The 18,257-nt window shown below is 45.6% G+C and overlaps 1 long non-coding RNA gene across 1 annotated transcript; it reads right to left on the bottom strand.

The window, feature by feature from the left end:
- Nucleotides 1-704: 704 nt before the first annotated feature.
- LOC149337319 (uncharacterized) lies at nt 705-2,955 on the bottom strand. The gene is made up of 2 exons (XR_016284616.1): nt 2,699-2,955; nt 705-819 (listed from the first exon to the last, which is right to left on the bottom strand). It is a non-coding gene; the product is annotated as an uncharacterized LOC149337319 (long non-coding RNA).
- Nucleotides 2,956-18,257: the final 15,302 nt, after the last annotated feature.

Raw genomic sequence — 18,257 nt, 5'->3', positions numbered from 1 at the left:
CACTCTAAGAAAAAAAAGGTGTGATCTTAGTCTTTTTGGGGGGTAAAACACTTGTCGCTGAGCTGACACCTTTTTGGGGGTAAGGTTACGCTGTTTCTTGGAGACTAAGTATTTATGCTCACGCACATAGAGTAATGTTACGCTCTAATAGCCTAAACTTGCACTGACATAAGAAGAGTAACTTTAAACCAGTTAGGTATAACATTACGCCTTTCTAAAAGGGGTAAATGTTAGCCTGAGGAAAGCATAAACATATCCTAGTATGCAAGGTGCAAGTTTGCACCTTTAACAGGTAAATTTATGCTATGTATAGAAGTGCAAAGTTACTTTGTCAAAGACTATACTTATACCGTCATAAACAGAGTAAAGTTTACACCCCTGTGGTGCAAGCTTATACGCTTACATGATGGATAAAGTTACCCTTCTAGTGGTACAAAGTAATTCCCTACTGCAAAGGGTATCTATGCACTACTCGGTGGTGTATTTATACTGTCCACACGAGAGCATTATTACCCTTCTGTAGCGTAAACCTGCCCACTGAATGCAGAACTAAAGTTGACCCATATGGTAGAAGCCCGAGCGTTTCTGGAAGTGCAGGCAGTGTAAAAATGTTGCGACGAATCTTTCATGTGAGATGGTCTGTGTCATTGTGTGTTCAGGTGCAGGTACTACTGCAGAATGTACACAAAGAATTCATAAACAAATCGGAGAAAGAAACATACCGTCATATTTATTTTGTCACATGCTACACCATATTACAGCAATGACCCTGGCAGTCTTCTTCATACAGGTGGAGGCAGTATGTACCATGTATTTGACCTGCACAGAGAAGAAAACATATAATGAATTTTGCAACCACAAAGCTCAGACGACGTGACCATGGGCTTAGTTAATTCAGGTCTAAAAGTGTAAACCACACAAAAGGCAGGGATAAAGGGAGATGCATGAAAACAATGCCACAAGTGCAGGCTTCTGTTTATTATTCAGAACCAAAATCAGAAAAGATATGCAGGAAAAACAAAACATGTCCTAAATGGCAGCTACTTAATCATTCACATATGCTGACATTATCACAAGCACACTGGCTTCTCAGGAAAAATCCAGAATATTGTGCCCAGCTGCACGGTCAGGCTGTAGGCATCCCAGATGCCAGACTAAGAAGAGGGTCATATCAAAAAACAGAAAAACATGTGCATGAAATGGAAGCTACTAAAAGGTGATAAAATGAAATGCCGTTTAACAAACTCTTCCCTCCATTCTCGTGTTTTTATTTCTCCATATCTAGAGTGGTTAAGGTTTCATGCAGCTCTTGCTAACAATATGTTTCTGTTCTCTGATGCCATTATATGTTTTGTTGCCCATACAGTGAATTTTCTTCCTAAAATGGAAGTGTAGGTGATTATCTGAGCATCAATGAGTGATACTTCCAACTGTAATTTTCCCTGCATATATTACCTGTGAATTCATTTCCAATTAGCAAACAGCAGGAAGCTTGTGCCTGTGATGGCATTTTTGGGTGCATTCCATTGTCACAGCCTTTCGATACAGTTTAAATACCTGGTGAAAGGCCTATGCACAAAGGCTGTACACTATAAATCTTAGTGTACCACTCCTGGAAAACAAGGAAAAGCTTTCAGCTAAACGTGAAATAATAGCTAGGGCAACTTACACATCTAAAGAGTTGTCTCCATGCATGAGGTAACGTCATACCAAAAAAATTATTTGGACCACATTATAATAAAGATACTTTTTATTCATGTTCATAGCCTGTTTCATACTACACCTCTACATTATGCCTGTGCAAAAAGCTTTGGGTTATGGACTGGCCTTCACTGACAGACTACATTAACTACACAAGCAGCATAGAACAGTCTCCTTCTAAAGTACTATTTTTACTTGAGGAAATTACAAATATCGTCTTTTTACTTAGACAGTGCTGCTTCATCCAATGCTTGCAGCATATGCAGCAGCAGTAATTCTCATGAATTACATTTTGCTGGCACAATAGAATGTTACCTTTACACATCTTTTCAGATGCTAAGCATAATGAAATTGTAAACACTGACTGACAGCATGCAAGAATGGCTATTAAAACAGTTGCCTTCCATATCTGCTGTCACATGCAGGGCACGTGAGCTTAATTAAATTTTAAGTTCACTCCGATGTGAAATAAAACTAATATGGATTCATGTGAGTTATTGGAAATTATTCACATCAGTGAACAGCACCTTCCTACTCAAAAAGAAAGTGTGAACAGTGCAAAGAAGATTAACAGCCTCACGTAGCTGCATATCACATTAAGCTTCGCATGCATAAACGGTGCTAGTCATGTTAGCTTGGGAGCAGCCACCCTGCCAAGCATTACCATAACTGTGTGTCATTTTTTTCTGACGCCAGCAACATGGATTGTAGGCAGCGCCTCTCAAACTAATTCAATATGAAATCTTTGCTGAAGTCCAGCCTACTTTTGCAGAAAAACAAACTGCATTTATACTTCATGCCATAAAAAATGGTCACAATTATTCAAACCATTATTCAGAAATTCTTTCAGAACTAAGTCCTCGAAAACATTGAAAAGCTCTAAAATCTCTGTAATAGAATGGCTGCAGCTGAGCAACATAGCATACTATGTTCACGGATGGACATCAAGTGATGATGAGCTTGCGACAATGTCCCAATTACATAAAAACATACATACCATACACATCTAGTCCCGGCCACTTGTACGGTTTTGAAGAATCCAGGCTGAACTTCGGTGCTAGGAGTGACAATGGTTGTGCACCTTTGCATCCCTCCTCCCAGGTGCACTGCAATAGAGGCGTCATTTATAGCGTTAGTGTAATGGCTAGTGATAACTTATATGTTCATTAAACCACGTAATGGCAGCACACATGCTCAAAAAACGACAGGAATAGTTTGAAAACGAGAAACATTCCAAATTTTATCCATTACAGCACTTGCCACATATTTATAACAGGCATAATTGACGCAGTGCACTGGCACAATAAGCCTAGACAAACTTCTACAGCACAATGGCCTATTACCAGTGAATTGTCACTAAGTTCCTAACATAATTAACATATTATCTAACAGCCACTGCAGAAAAAAGAAACAACTATACTGTTACTGCTTACGAGATTGACAGTATTCATTACAGAATTTTTTTTTCGTTGACAGATTACCGCAGTGCAACCAAAATCCTTATTGTTCTAAACAGAAAAGCCTAGATACTAGCGTATTCCTCTATTCAACCTCTTAGAGCGACATCAAACCTAAAGTCTCACTCTTTCACAAGAGAATACAAGAGCACAAAAAGAGGTGACATAGACTGTACGCTTTTGTGAGCTAATGTTTGGCCACCAACTAGCCCCGACCTTTTCACTAGTAAAAAGAACTAAACAAGTTCACTTTTCTCTATTAGTTCTCAGCCTGAGTGAAGAGCCAGTTACATATCAACTTAACACCATTAGCAAGCGCATATTGCCATTCGAATGCAGTAAAACTGCTGGCATGATAAGTCACATTCTGGGTTAGCAAAAAATATTGCAAGGTGTAAGCGAAAACAGCCGCATGCCAGGAAGCGCAGAGCACAAATGAGCTGCTAATTTCTTGCCTATGAATAAATAAATTTCACGTTTACTGTTTTATTGTTTGCTTGCTACTCCGTGGTAAAGAAAAAAAAATTGACGCCGTCCATTCGCAAAAAAAAAAGCGGCCTGGCAGAAGGAGTTGCCTTGCAGCGCTAAATTATAAAGGGATTATTGTTCAATAAGAATCACATACAGTGCTGAAGTAGACATGAGCACTGCGCGCAGTACGTGCCACAGAAGCGCGCACACTAATTTTCTCGCCCCTTTCTGAACGGAGACTGCGGTTTGGACTTAGCTTACTGAATGGTCGTGAGCACGGACAAATACTTGGCGTTGAAGAGACGACCGGCAATGTTCTTTCGCACGGCAGACGAAGGATCAGAGCCTGCGGCGAAAGAAAGCATGAGAAATACGCCTGCAGATTGCGCCGCTGCGATCGTGTGTTGTACACGATAGGCTCCCTCCGGCCGCACGCGACCGGCTCAAAACAAGAAATAGCAAGCAGCGGCTCGCGCACACAATCCATGATAAAAAAATCTGTAATTAACACACCATAACTTGATGGCAGGAAACAACCCGTATGACCAAACGAAAATGTCACTTACTTGTACGGTTGAAATTGGGCGCAAAGAATCCGTACGATGAGGGCACCGCGACGATCTGGCGTGCGCTGTTTCTTTCAGACGTTGACTCTTTCGCGAAGATGTCGCCCACTGCAGCGTCACACATCGATGAAGCTTGCACGATGAAGTAATCGCTGAACAGAACCTAAACGCACACAGGCCCGTACTACAAGATGAAAAGAGGAATGCGCGTCGCGACTTGCACGCATTGCACCCATGCGCGGTAAACAGCGGCTTCGTCTTCGACTCTAGGCGAGCGGCCAATCCAAATAGACAGGCACGTGACCTCAAGAGAGAGAAGGGGGAAACCAAGAGAAACTACAACCCATCGCCAGCCATCGCTTCCACAGCTTGCTTCGCGCCATAGAGGAATTACAGAGGAGGTTTTCCTTCCTCCATGCTTCGTGCCTTTCTTTCGTTCCGCCGGACCCCGCGCTTCCCCTCTTTTCCTTTTCTCCGCTGACTGACAGAACGTCTGCGTTCCCAGTAGTGTCCCAAGGTCAAGCCGCCCGCGTGCGGGGCGACAACCTTTGGTCCTTGCAATGTGCTGGTAGCTTATTATTTTTGCATGCGCCTCTCTGCCCTTGTGGCACGTATTTTTCCGCGCTTTCGGCGTGCGCACAACTCTTCCGTTATCGGAGACAACGAGCGCGGCGAGACTCGTCTTGTCAGTCCTTGCAGTATCCCTTTGAAGCTTTTAATGCAGCCAGCTATTACGCACTATGAATTACGCAGATGCTGCCGTAAATGTGTGGCGTATGCAACAGAATAGTTTTCAGAGCAGCTGCAGCTTAAAGTTACGAGCATCATTCGGAAGTTCTCGTCAGCTCTCATTTACTACCGCGTACAGGAGGCACTGCGAAATATATATCAATAAACTGCCCTTCCCGTACTTCTAAATCATTCATAGAACCGGCTAAAAAAGCGATGTAAATGCTGCAGCATTATTGATTCAATGTCAGGTACAGTAACAGTTTTAAATACTGATATTGCCGCGTGATATTGCTGCGAGAAATTTCAACTTTCTTTTGTGCTTATGGGGCCGCACGTGTGAGGAGAATCCGAAGAAAGCAAAAAAAAACCGCTCTGTTCAAAAATAGTTTAATTTATTTTACAGCTGTAGAAATATGGATTTAATAAAGCCGCATCGAGTGATCAGAAGCGTCACGCAAACAAAGGGGATTCACAACATTTGAACATTTGAGGAAGATGGCGCAGAAGAGGGCTTCAAACGACAGTCGACCAATGCTGATGCAGCAGTTCTCACCTCTCATCGTTCCAGTGTTCGCGAAGTTCTCAAAATATTTTCAAGATTGCTCAACAGAGCAGAAATGGAGCACTGCCAGCGCTATGCCAGCAAGCATCCGTTAAGGCGCTTGAACCGACTGGTTATTAGGGCGATTCCGTCTATTATACGCGCTTTCATTTTATTCAATATAGGCAGTTGCCAGCGCTGAATTTATTATTTTGTTAAAGATTGGTTCATCAGTGCGATACAATGTGTTCTTTAGCTCAGTTTTATAAAAGTCTCAGTCATCCGAAGCAACTTACGATGATGAAGGAAAACCTGCCGGTTTATACGCCGTAGTTTCATTTATTTTCGAGCTTGGGTCTTCGGGTTGCGTCTGTCCAGTGCAATGTACTGTTTAGTGCTTATCATTAGCCTTTAAAAGAAAGAGTTATTTCCTGACGCATGAACCATTCCATAAGAATTCACAATGCACTGCCGCAATATAAGCGCCTTGATTACTGTTTCCCCTGGCACCCGGTTTGTTGCGGAATTCCATGCTTCCTTCCATAGCGCTACAGTTCGAAAAAAAAAACATTTGGAGGCAGTCAACTTCATTTCTGACTATCAGTACTACTTGACTGCATTAAAGCTGCGCGGAACAACCTAAAAGCTAAAAGTTACGTACACGTACACTGAGTTTAAGCTAATTTCTGCTCTTGTAGGCGTGCAGCACAATTTCATATGCAAGAGAAGTTCGAATAGACTTAAATCGCGTTGGTCGCCTCGCTCCCTGTTTATCAATTTAAAATAAGCTGAAATTGAATTGCTTCTATGTGAAACACTTGTACGCGCCAAAACATGATCAGGAAATGCAGCTATCTCGAAAACTGATTACTATGGGCTTCGCTCTTGTGCCGAGAGAAAGGATGCGTACACTTGTTGGAAAGGAAACGTAGAAATGTCTTTTACGCTGTGTTGAGGAGTTTCCGAGCAGATGTACAAATGCTGGTGATCTCATACTAGACCAGCAAAAGTGCGACTCTAAGGCCTGGCTCGTGTGTTGGTAAAAGTGCTCTAAACAAAAATGTACCTATATATATGGAATGGTCAGGCCACGTTCACAACTCAGTTCAGATGCAGAATTATTCCTTCCCTAGTTTCTTGCATTTTTGTTTTTCAGCGTTGTCAGTATTAGTGGTGAAGATCACGCGTTTATCAGCGAGTAGGGCTCTTTTTTATTGTTGAAATGGAGCAGAAATACGAGAGTGCAATCTATTCGGGATTTGCGTTACATTACATCTTCAGCTAACATAAAATTACTGCGTCAACAATCTCGCTCGTTCGTCTGATTTTGATTTATTAACTTGTATGCATGTTAACCTGAACCCTTTCTTTTATTCGTCTGTTATTTGCTCAGGAACATGTGCCACAACGAGGGGTTATTCGAAAAGCAGTGCACGTTATTCGAAATTGTACGGAGGGAATTAACCGCCCTGGTATTTATCGTACGCTATTAGAAAATGAAGAACAGCGCTGACTAATAGAGCTTACGCTGGCTGTGAAGCAAAACTGTTCCTTTTAAAGCTTTTATTACCGCTTTAATAAAAGCTTAACCACAAGCCGAAATTATAAGCGCAATAAATTTCATGCCTCTGGTGTGCTGAAGCGCTAAACTGTTGATTTCGTTCAGAGCTGCGATTGGTCAGAGAAGTAACACAGCACCGATCATGCCGTCTGTCTTTGCTGACTTACTTCTTTTTAAAATGATATCCAATCATGAGTATGAAAGCACATGCACCGAATATTAGTGATTATTTTGGTCGTTAGCAACCAAGAGCATGTTTGCATGCGTGATGGTTGTCGTGGCCAATCGCGGCCAATGCACCTTTTTTCAGTAACGTTCTGTGCATCCGCCAAGCCGCCTCCAGGCGGAGATGGGCAAAAGATCACTGTACGTGTTCTTCCAAGAAATAGCTTCTGGTCCCTTGAAGAAGCGAGGAGGCGCGGTCAGTATCGCCAGCGCGGATGAAAGGATCAATCAATGCAGTGGGGGAGCGTGAGCCAGCGTAGCTTTTAACTATTGTCCTCAAAATAACCCCGCCACCCCGCTTTCGGGAGAGGGCCATCTTCGAGAGGGAGGGGAGGCGGTGAGGGCTGCATACTTTGCTGTACAGCGTCTTCGCGCAGAGGGAACACAGGTGGTGTGAAGAGTAAAAAAGGGGGTAAGTTTTCTGAAAGAGACTAACGGCCTCCACCACCTACACACGGGTGTAACGATGCACTCTGCAAAGTGCATCGTTAGTCCATGCGCCTTCAGATAGCATAAGTCGCGAAGATGCACCCTTCTTACACCCTTTTTTCTTAGAGTGTAGCGCAATAGACGATATGCGAAATTGCTTGGCGTTCTGGCAACACCGCGCCCACAACTTCCGGTTTCCATCTTGGCTCGGTCGAGCTCGTCGAGCTGGTGCATCGTTTGCTATGCGTACTTTCTTCTTGCGAGTGGAATTTCAACAGACAAGCTTCAGCTGCTGCGTTGTTTTCACAACTGATCTTCGACCAAATGTAGGTGCTTTCAATAAGCGCCAGCTTACTCCTACCGCATCCTCAGCTTCGCTTGAAGTCTGGCGCTGATGATCGCAATAATCCGCACTCGAAAGTGGGTTGGAAAGTCGAACCGTGACCGTGTGCTGTTGTCGTTTTAATGCTCGCATTAAAGCACCAGTTCAAGCATCACGCATTATCGTGGCTATTTTATTCCCAGGTGGACGCGAATTCATCTGGTAGAGTAGCGAGCGGTTATTTTGCGGTGAGTGCGCACGTGTGTTGACAAACTTCTGTGACAGTGCGAACTTTCGTTCGCGCCGACGCCAGGAGCTTCGTGCATTGCAGTATAATCACACAAGACCCTCGACCAGCTGCGTAATTCGATTCCTTTACTGTAATGTGCAATGCGCATCCGCGGTTTTCAACGTCACCGTTTCAGAGCCCGGCGTCGGTTGATTTTCGCCACAATTCGTTGAAACCGCGTCCTGCTTAGGACGCAGTCAGTCGACATTAACAAGAGAAAAGTAGGCATGCACATATAATTCAAAATATTGTAAGCAGAGACGCAGCTTTTTTTTTCAGATAAGCACTGAGCCACCGCGGCGGCTTGATTATAGAAAGATGTTACAGCTGTAGGTGCATGCACGGACTCGATACGCTGGTCAAGCTGTGTGTGCAGGGGCGAAATTAGCATGTTCGGTTGCTTCCGAAACTTAATTAGCTTACTCCCAAACTTGGACCATGGCCGGGCTAGAGGGGTGACGCGCGCTCTTCCTTACGGCCTGCGCGCCCGGCGAGGGTACAATTGGGTGGATTCTTGACGGCTCGTTGCTCCGCTCGCCGCGTGGGGCGCTGCGACCCAACCCTACCTCTTCTCGGTAGACGCCTTGCCTCCGGCCGGAAAGAACGGACGGACAGGGTTCATCGCACGTGTTTTGCATATACCGCAAACGTTCACCGGACACCAGTGCACGTATTCGCTGCTGCCACGTTCTACCAAGTAAGTATAGTGGTTTTGGGACTTATTTTGTTTGATTTTCTCGACCCATTGCTGATTGTATCGTTAAATTTTTCAGGGTGTTTCGTGTTAAATTGGTGCACGTGGGCTGATCGGCATCCACATGGTGTACTGCTGCGTGCCATTCTGCCGTTCGCGCTCTGGGAAATGCCCAGGCGTGTCATTTCATCAGTTTCCAAGTGACGGAGAGTTGTGCGCCAAATGGCAAAGAAACATTGCAAGGAAGGATTTTACGATCAACGATAAGTCGCCGTCTACGGTCGTGTGTAGCCAGCATTTTCTATCGACCGACTACGCTCCAGAGTGCCGCATCAAAAAACTTTTGCCTGGTGCTGTCCCCACCATTTTCGAAGGCTATCCGACCTACCTGGCGCCTCCCGCGAAAAAGCCCCGCAAAGAACCTACTGCTCGGGATGTTCCTGCACCCAAACAAACCAAACGGAAAGCTGAGCAGCTTGAATCGCTGCCTGTGGAATGCAATCTGCCGGACTGCCTCACCGAACGCACTCAAAGCGTCAGTACGCAAACCACAACCAACGATGGCCAGCGAGCAAGCCGGTACCTTTCTATGATTTCAAAGCTTCGCTCTCAAATTTCATATCACCGTTCCAAGAGCCAGAAGTTAGTGGAAAAACTCGCGATGGAAGAACAACGCACTGCATTCTATCGCGAAAGCAAACATCATGCTTCGGTAAGAAGAATCGTGGCGGACTCCCAGAATGGAGACAAAAAGGCGGTATACCTGCTGCACCAAATAGAGCGATACGGAAAGCAACATCAGACGTATCCTGAAGAAGTTATTCGAGAATGCATCATATGGCGATTTCTCTCACCGAAGGGCTACGACCGCCGCCGCGGTGGCTCAGCGGTTATGGTGTTCGGCTGCTGACCCGAAATACGCGGGTTCGATCCCGGCCGCGGCGGCTGGAATTTCTTTGGAGGAGAAATTCTAGAGCCCCGTGTACTGTGCGATGTCAGTGCACGTTAAAGAACCCCAGGTGGTCGAAATTTCCGGAGCCCTTCACTACGGCGTCTCTCATAGCCTCAGTCGCTTTGGGACGTTAAACCCCATAAACTAAACTAAACTAAGGGCTACGACCATGCTCGAAAGTCAAGGCTGCTGAATTTGCCAGAAAAATGCACCCTCAAGAAATACATGGGCCCAAGTCCGACCACATCCGGAATGAGTGCTGCTATGCGAGCAAGACATGTTCATGAGGCGTCACTTCTGAGCAGCAGGCAGCATATGGCATCATTAATCATTGATGAAGCCAGCATAAAGCCAAAGTGCATCTATGATCGCAAAGGAGATGCCGTGTTCGTCTTAAGGACAGACCCGACTGTAGCACGTCGAGCACGCAGGGAATTTTAGCGAACAGGGTACTGTGCTTTGTTCTGTGTGGCACTAACAGCCAATATAAAATACCCTGCTCTTATTATTTTACGAAGCAGCTGAGTGTAAAAGACCTTTACCAATGGACGAAGGAAGTGATTGCCGCGGTCGAGTCGTGTGGATTTGTCATAGTTCGCATTGTGACCGATAACTACTCGGCGAACACCACAATGTTTAAGCACATGGGTAATGGCTGTTTGCGTACGGTTGTGACACATCCGCATGACCCCGAGCGGGTCATCTTCCTTAGCTTTGACCCGTGTCACGTCATAAAAAATATCCGCAGTCAGTTCCTCCAAAGGCAGCACATGGATGGCTGTGATGTTATTACTGGTACATACGTTCAGAAGCTTTACGAGTATCAGAAGCTGATGACTGTGAAACTCGCTCGGAACCTAACACGGAAACATGTGTATCCTTCGAACCTGGAGAAGCAAAACGTGCTGCGTGCTATTCAAGTGTTCTCACCGCAAGTTTGTGCGGCGCTACAGCATCTGCAGGAGAATAGCCGTGGAGATAGGGTCCTGAGTGATTTTAAAGAAGCAAGTGCCACCATTCGTTTTATGAAAACGATAAAGGAATGGTTTGATATACATGATACTTCCTATGCAGGAAGTGGCTACAAGGCGCCGATCTGTAATACGTACGATCATCGTCTGCTGTGGCTAGAAAACGAGTTCAGTGTATACATAAGGAATGTGCAGACATGTTCAATCGCTTCAGGCAACGGCGCACTCACAGAAGAGACATTTCAAGCCTTGCTCTTCACAACGCAGTCCACTGTGGAAACGGCACGCCTCTTGCTGCAAAAAGGCGTCAGTTATGTGCTGACGAAGAAATTAAATAGTGATCCAATTGAGGCACTTTTTGGAAGAATCCGACAAATGTGCGGCAGCAACGATCAACTGGATGCCAGGGCCGTTACGGCTGCCCTTGATCGGATTGTGAAGGCCAAGTCATTATGCCCGAACGAAACCGAGACGCCCGGTACTGATGCTGAACAAGTGGCTGCCACACTCTCTGAAAAGTTTCACGATGAGTTGGAAGACCTAAGCAAATGTCAAGCCTCTACACCAAGGTCGGTGACTTACTCGGGCTTGTCATACGTTGGCGGCTACATTGCTAAGTTAATAACAGATTTTGGTTGCGGATCCTGTGAAATGTTAGTTACAACGTGCAAAAAAGATGATCCTCTGTATGCACTGTTGCAAGGCCAAGACAGGAGCGGGCTATACTACCCAAAGCCAGAGTTTCTTGCACTCTTAAACAATGTAGTGAATTTTTTTGAGCGCGCGGCAAACGACTTGCCAAGAACGAATACGCTTGATGTTCTTCAACTACTCGTCGAGCCTCAGCTCGAACGCGCGTTAGTACTAAGCTGCCCAGAGTGTGTTGAGGACAGCCACGCAAAGCGATCAGCGACTTTAATTGCCGAAAAATTCATGCGAATACTGCTCATCAACAACGCAAACAAAATCACCGACGCACAAGACAAACCCTCCAAATATGTGCACAAGCCGTCCAGGAAGCTCATCAGACTATGACCTTGACACATATGAACTCAGGATCTCTGGAAAAAAAATATCCCACTACGAACTGCTTGTTTACGCAGTAATGCCTCTTCTGAGTGATTATATTTAATCGAAGTTTGTACCAGACTTTGCTGAAATCAATGTTTGAAATACAGCAGACATTGCTCAATAAAGAGTACACCGAAGAGTAATTCGCATCATTTGCGTTGAAGTGTTTCTTCCAAATTTTCATAATTTAATGCTTTTCGGCCGTATAAATTCCGGGACAAAGGGCGAGGAATCACCCATTATCAGGAGGCCCATGATAAAGGGAATGTAAGCTAGCACAAATAGATATCACCTGTTTTGTGGTCTCCACAAACGCGGGGGCTGTCTGGTTCAGTCAGCCGAACTGCGCGCGCGCGCGCATCGAGGCACCCTAGGCAGGGAGGGTTGGCTAACAGCGCCACGAACTGGCGGCGGTGAAAGGTGAGAACTAGCCCCGAAGCGCAGGCCGTAAGAAAGAGCGCGCGCGTCACCCCTCTAGCCCGGCCATGCTTGGACAAATGGCTTTGTTGCGAAGCAAGCTGTTGGAGCTTGCCACAACGATAATAAAATCTGATGGCCTGAAGCGTTTTCAGAACACTGTTTCACGTACTTTCTAGCTTAGACATGCGTCCCTCCTTCATAATAAAGTAGCTATATTATTCGCTTCTTTCTTTTTTAGATTTTCGTCGCCGCAGATATCGAAGGTATAGGAATCCTCAAGAAATAAACCATTCGCACCTCAGTTTTTATACGTAGGGTGTATTGCTTCACAAAGACTCCTTAACGCGCATAACATATGCGTATATGGTCCAGAGAGTTTGCTCGCCCTTCTAAAACTAATTGAACACGGCAAAAAAACTTCACTGAACACGTAGCAAACTAAGCAGTAATCGGCATATGGTTCTTCGAGTGAACTTATTTCGCCACGGCACGAGCGATTGGCCCGCTCAAAAAATTACCTTCTCTATTACGTTGTTCAAGTATGCGTCTATATATATTCACGCCCGACCGGAGAGTTGTTAAATGCACGAAATCGGCTTCTAATTTTGATCAGAGACAACAAAGGCTGTGGTCCTTATCTTAATTTAAACGCAAATCACCTCGAGAGATTTGTCAAAAATCAGCGCAGAAAGCGAAAGCTGCGCACTGATCCGCGTGCTGACACATGATACCTCGCATGGCGTTTTGTGTTACTAAAACGTTCGGACGGAGTAAAAAAATAGAAAAGTGAAAAGCTTGAACGCACCTAGTTCTGGCGCGCATCGCAGTGTCTTTTCACAGTGGAGAGGGTAGCGCAACACTGCATCGGCATTTTACTTTTCAAACGAAGCGCAGCCGTTTTAACCCTAGCGCTGGCAGCGGTTTCGTTTTCTGTACCGTGCCAACATGGAGGACTTAGTTCTCGGAATGCCGAGAGATGGCGCTGCGCATTTCGCATATCGTCTATTCGTGAGGCCGAGTAGGTACGGTAGCTACTCAGAGGATGAAGGATTTTTGCTCATAGGTTTGAATGCAGCAAAGAAACAAAGTGAAAAGGGAGCGTGATTGGTCCCTTTCACCTTCTAGACTTAGGCACTGAAGGAGAGGAGTCGCTAGTCTACCTAGCAGGTTACGTTATTTACAAAATAACGAGGAAACTTTACTGCGAAGACTGCAGTGCTTCTATAACTTCTAATGATGCAAGCTACAGCTGAAGAACTACGCCTGATCGCACCTGTCGCTCACCAGCCCCTCTGCAGGGGTGGTCGAAGATATCAAAGTGGCAGAAAACTTTTTCCATGCAAACAGCGAGACACTGCTATAAAAACCGTGTCAGCCCATCCGAAGCTGAGGGACCAATACTTCAGAGTACTTCTGTGCAAACGTTTATCCCTTCATGTCATAGCATAGTGCCTGAAATCGTCCGTATGTTCTTGAGAGTTTGAATGCAAATCTTTTTCGAACTGAGGTTTCTTACAGGGAATCTATCATTGCCAGTATAGCAAGTGTGGAAGCAAAAGTGTCGGTATGCACGCTGCGGTATCCGGAATGCGGTAAAATATTCGAACCTTTGCCAATGGTGTGTATCCTCAGCCAGATTTCTACATGTTTTGTTGAAATAAAGGCAGCACCTATAAGGATTTACCCGTATTGGCTGTCTTTAAGCCAATCCGTTGCACTTCTAGCAAGTGAGATGAATCGTAATACACTGAAGGTGCCTAATGTTATATTCACATGAGGCTTTCATTTGTTCACCGACTTGAATGCTTTGTTTTTGTTGGCTAAATATATTTTACTAATATAAGGAAGACATCAGCCGTATTTGTGTACCGATATTTAAATAGTCCTCGTGAAAATCTTAATTCATTTGCTGTACATGAGTGTTATCGCTTGTTGGTTGGTTGGTGTATGGGGTTTAACGTCCCAAAGCGACTAAGGCTATGAGAGACGCCGTAGTGGAGGGCTCCGGAAATTTCGACCACCTGGGGTTCTTTAACGTGCACTGACATCGCACAGTACACGGGCCTCTAGAATTTCTCCTGCAAAGAAATTCCAGCCGCCGCGGCCGGGATCGAACCCGCGTCTTTCGGGTCAGCAGCCAAGCACCATAACCGCTGAGCCACCGCGGCGGCTGTTATCGCTTGTGTTTTTGTTGTACCACCTGCTGTAAACTTTATGAGCATATAATTCAGCTGTTTCATTTGCTTCAGTTATGTTATGATGTAAATTGTTCATGTTGCATTAATGTGATGCAGCACCCTGAATAATATATTTGTTCCTTCTTCATGCTTTTCGCCTGGAGGCTAACACCATACAATGTTTCGTGGTAGAACGGCTACTTGGGCTAGTTGCTATAGATTCATTGCTACGAGGCAGCACGCAGAGATGACGGACAAGAAAAGACACACAGCAAGGCGCTAACTATCAACTGAATTTTATTCGGGAAAAACATCTCTTAAATATCGGTGTTCTGCCCGTCAGTTGGTTGCACATCACATGGAAATGGTCATTCTGCAAACGTGTCAGTGAACGCGAATTCCTTATCATGCAGAGTCAAGGTGGTACTGCTAACATATGAGTCTCCTCTTTTCCTTATATGATACGCTTCCGCGAGCTCACGGGTCCCTTTATCTCGGTGCCTGAACAGCACCGCCGCCCTGTCAAGGAGGGGCGAACATGCTTGGCAAGAACTGCAATGCTCGGCTAAGTTCCTGAAAGGCCGACTTGAAAGGGCACGAAAATGCTCCCGTAATCGCTTATTAAGTCACCTGCCCGTTTGGCCTATGTATGTTTTTCCCCACGTCAGCGAAATGCTGTATACTACGCCAACGGCGCATGAGACATATCGAAACTGGTGCCGGACGCTACGCCTTTTTGGCTCGTGACTCTGCCCTTCTATGGGCCCAAGCGCAGGTCTGGCCAAGCTTCTTTGGAACGGAAGACACTACTTGCGATCCGTATCGTGGCCGTACTTTTTTCAGGCGATGTGTCATTTCATGGACGTAGCGCACCACTGCGTACTTTCGTTTTTAAGGCGAAAGCATTTAATGCCTCATACTGTCGTTAGCAGACGCGTCGGCAGCCGTGTCGGCAGATTTGTCCGCCTTTCGGCGTCACTGCTTACAAAGAAACTGCGCCGAGGGTGGAAATCGAACCAGGGCCTTTGGCATTTGAAGAGGAGACGCTACCACTCCGCCACAAAGGCTCAAGGTACGAGCATGAATAAAGGCGCATCTAGTGAATGCATGGGTTTAATAAATGAAATAAACGGAATAAAGTCAAGAAAATAAAAAATAAAAAATGAAAATAAGGAAATAAAAAAATAAAAACGAAATAAAAGTAAAATATGAAAATGAAAATAAAAAACAATAAAAATAAGAAAAGGAGCAAAAGCAAAAAAAACATGAAACATAAAAACTAAATAAAAACAAACAGTGCGGCAGGAAACGCTTTCGCTTTGCAGCACTTTAGAGAGCCAAAGTGCCCCCTGAATTTTTTCTTTTGGTTCTTGTTCAGGGGTATCTCCCTGACCTCTTTTGGAACCTTTCAGCAAACTCTCGCTCACCCACACCAAGACGGAGAGCGGTAACCCGGAGCTCTTCACTCTCGCCGCCTGGTTTTGAAAGCTACTCTCAACGCTGTGGTAGCATGACTTAGAAATCGCTGACTCTAAACATGTAGTATACAGCATTACGCTGACGTGCGGAAAAACATACATAGGCCAAACGGGCAGGTGACTCAAGAAGCGATTACGGGAGCATTTTCGTTCCCTTTCAAGTCGGCCTTTCAGGAACTTAGCCGAGCATTGCAGTTCAAGCCGCCGCGGTGGCTCAGTGGCTATGGTGCTCGTCTGCTGACCCAAAAGACGCGGGTTCGATCCCGGGCGCGGCGGTTGAAATTCTTTGGAGGAGAAATTCTAGAGGCCCGTGTACTGTGCGATGTCAGTGCACGTTAAAGAACTCCAGGTGGTCGAAATTTCCGGAGCCCTCCACTACGGCGTCTCCATAGCCTTTGTCGCTTTGGGATGTTAAACCCCATAAACCAAACCAAACCATTGCAGTTCATGCCAAGCATGTTCGCCCCTACTTGACAGGGCGGCGGTGCTGTTCAGGCACCGAGATAAAGTGGCCCAAGAGCTCGCAGAAGCGTATCATATAAGGAAAAGATGGTTTATGGTTTATGGGGTTTAACGTCCCAAAGCGACTAAGGCTATGAGAGACGCCGTAGTGGAGGGCTCCGGAAATTTCGACCACCTGGGGTTCTTTAACGTGCACTGACATCGCACAGTACACGGGCCTCTAGAATTTCTCCTCCAAAGAAATTCCAGCCGCCGCGGCCGGGATCGAACCCGCGTCTTTTGGGTCAGCAGCCGAGCACCATAGCCACTGAGCCACCGCGGCGGCATAAGGAAAAGAGGAGACTCATGCGTTAGCAGTACCACCTTGACTCTGCATGATAAGGAATTCGCGTTCACTGACACGTTTGCAGAAGGACCATTTCCATCATGTGATGTGCAACCAACTGAAGGGCAGAACAGCGGTATTTAAGAGATGTTTTTTCCGTATAAAATTCAGTTGATAGTTAGCGCCTTGCTGTGTGTCTTTTCTTGTCCGTCGTCTCTGCGCGCTGCCTCGTAGCAGTAAATGTTTCGTGTTACTGGATTCGAGATTATGGTACTTCTAAACGGCAGTTTACGCAAATATTTTCATTTTCCGAAGTTAGCGCAATCCTGGATCTTTTCTGTGTGTTTGCCTTGAAAGTTTCAGGAGCCACCTGGATTAAAAATTGCATATGGACAGTGGTGTGTGGCTGTGTAGTCTATGCTCAACCACCTGTACTCTGAATCTGAAATTTTGTTTAGGGCGGAAGGTGTTTTCAGAAACTTGCTGAAAAAACTGCTAAAACCCTGCTGCTCTCCCTGGTATATGGTTATGGCTGGGGATATCAGCTTTTCTAGCTGTTACGAAACATTAATGCAACAATTTGTAAGAATAATGCTCAATGTAGGACCAAAACTTCGCGAAAACAAGCTTTAAGAGCCTTCTTACCTTACTGTGTTAATCTTTAGAGCGATCAAGGCCTTCGTTCGACCGCCGCGACTGCGAAACTCTACCGCGATTCTGAAGTCGAACTAGTGCACTGCACGGGCTCGGGCCAGCCCGAAAGCCCGGGCCCGGCCCGGCCCGCGGGCCGGGCCGGGCAGGGACATGATCTGTTTAGCCGGGCCTGGGCCGGGCCCGGGCCTGAAGTTACGGGCCCAGGCCGGGCTCGGGCTTAAACTGCGGACCCAAGCCGGACTTCGGTCCGTACAAAGACTATTCATTCACTATTGCAGAGTGAAGTACACAACTGCGACATTGGAGCAGCGACACAGATGAGCTATGGGTTATAGTATACGCGCTGAGAAAAAAGCTAAGCTTTATTCACTGACTTATTTATTTTCTTATTTCCACGCCGCGGTGGCTTAGCAGTCAAGGCGCTTGATTACTGAGCCAGGGAACCAAAGTTTGCTCCTAGCCTCGGCGGCCGCATTTCTATTTAGGAGGCAAGCATGACAGCCATGTACTTAGTAGTATCATGGCTCGTTGAAGAAACCCAGGTGGTCGAAATGATCCGCAGCCCTCTTTTTCGGTGTATCTCACAGCCTGACTCCCCTTGGGCCCTTAAGCACCCAAAACATAGCTTTTATTTTATAGCTAAATTTTTCTCATGTGAGAAAATTCACAAACTAAAGCGCGTTTGGTTTTCTTTTTTTTATCAGCTGACCGGAATGTCTCGTAAATGAAATAGCAACAAAAGCTCGCGAGAGTTTGTAA

Source organism: Amblyomma mixtum, chromosome 7 (genome assembly GCF_055824585.1).
Source record: "Amblyomma mixtum isolate Tamu chromosome 7, ASM5582458v1, whole genome shotgun sequence".
Taxonomy (NCBI): Eukaryota; Metazoa; Arthropoda; class Arachnida; order Ixodida; family Ixodidae; genus Amblyomma; species Amblyomma mixtum.
This window is presented reverse-complemented; position numbering and strand designations above follow the sequence as displayed.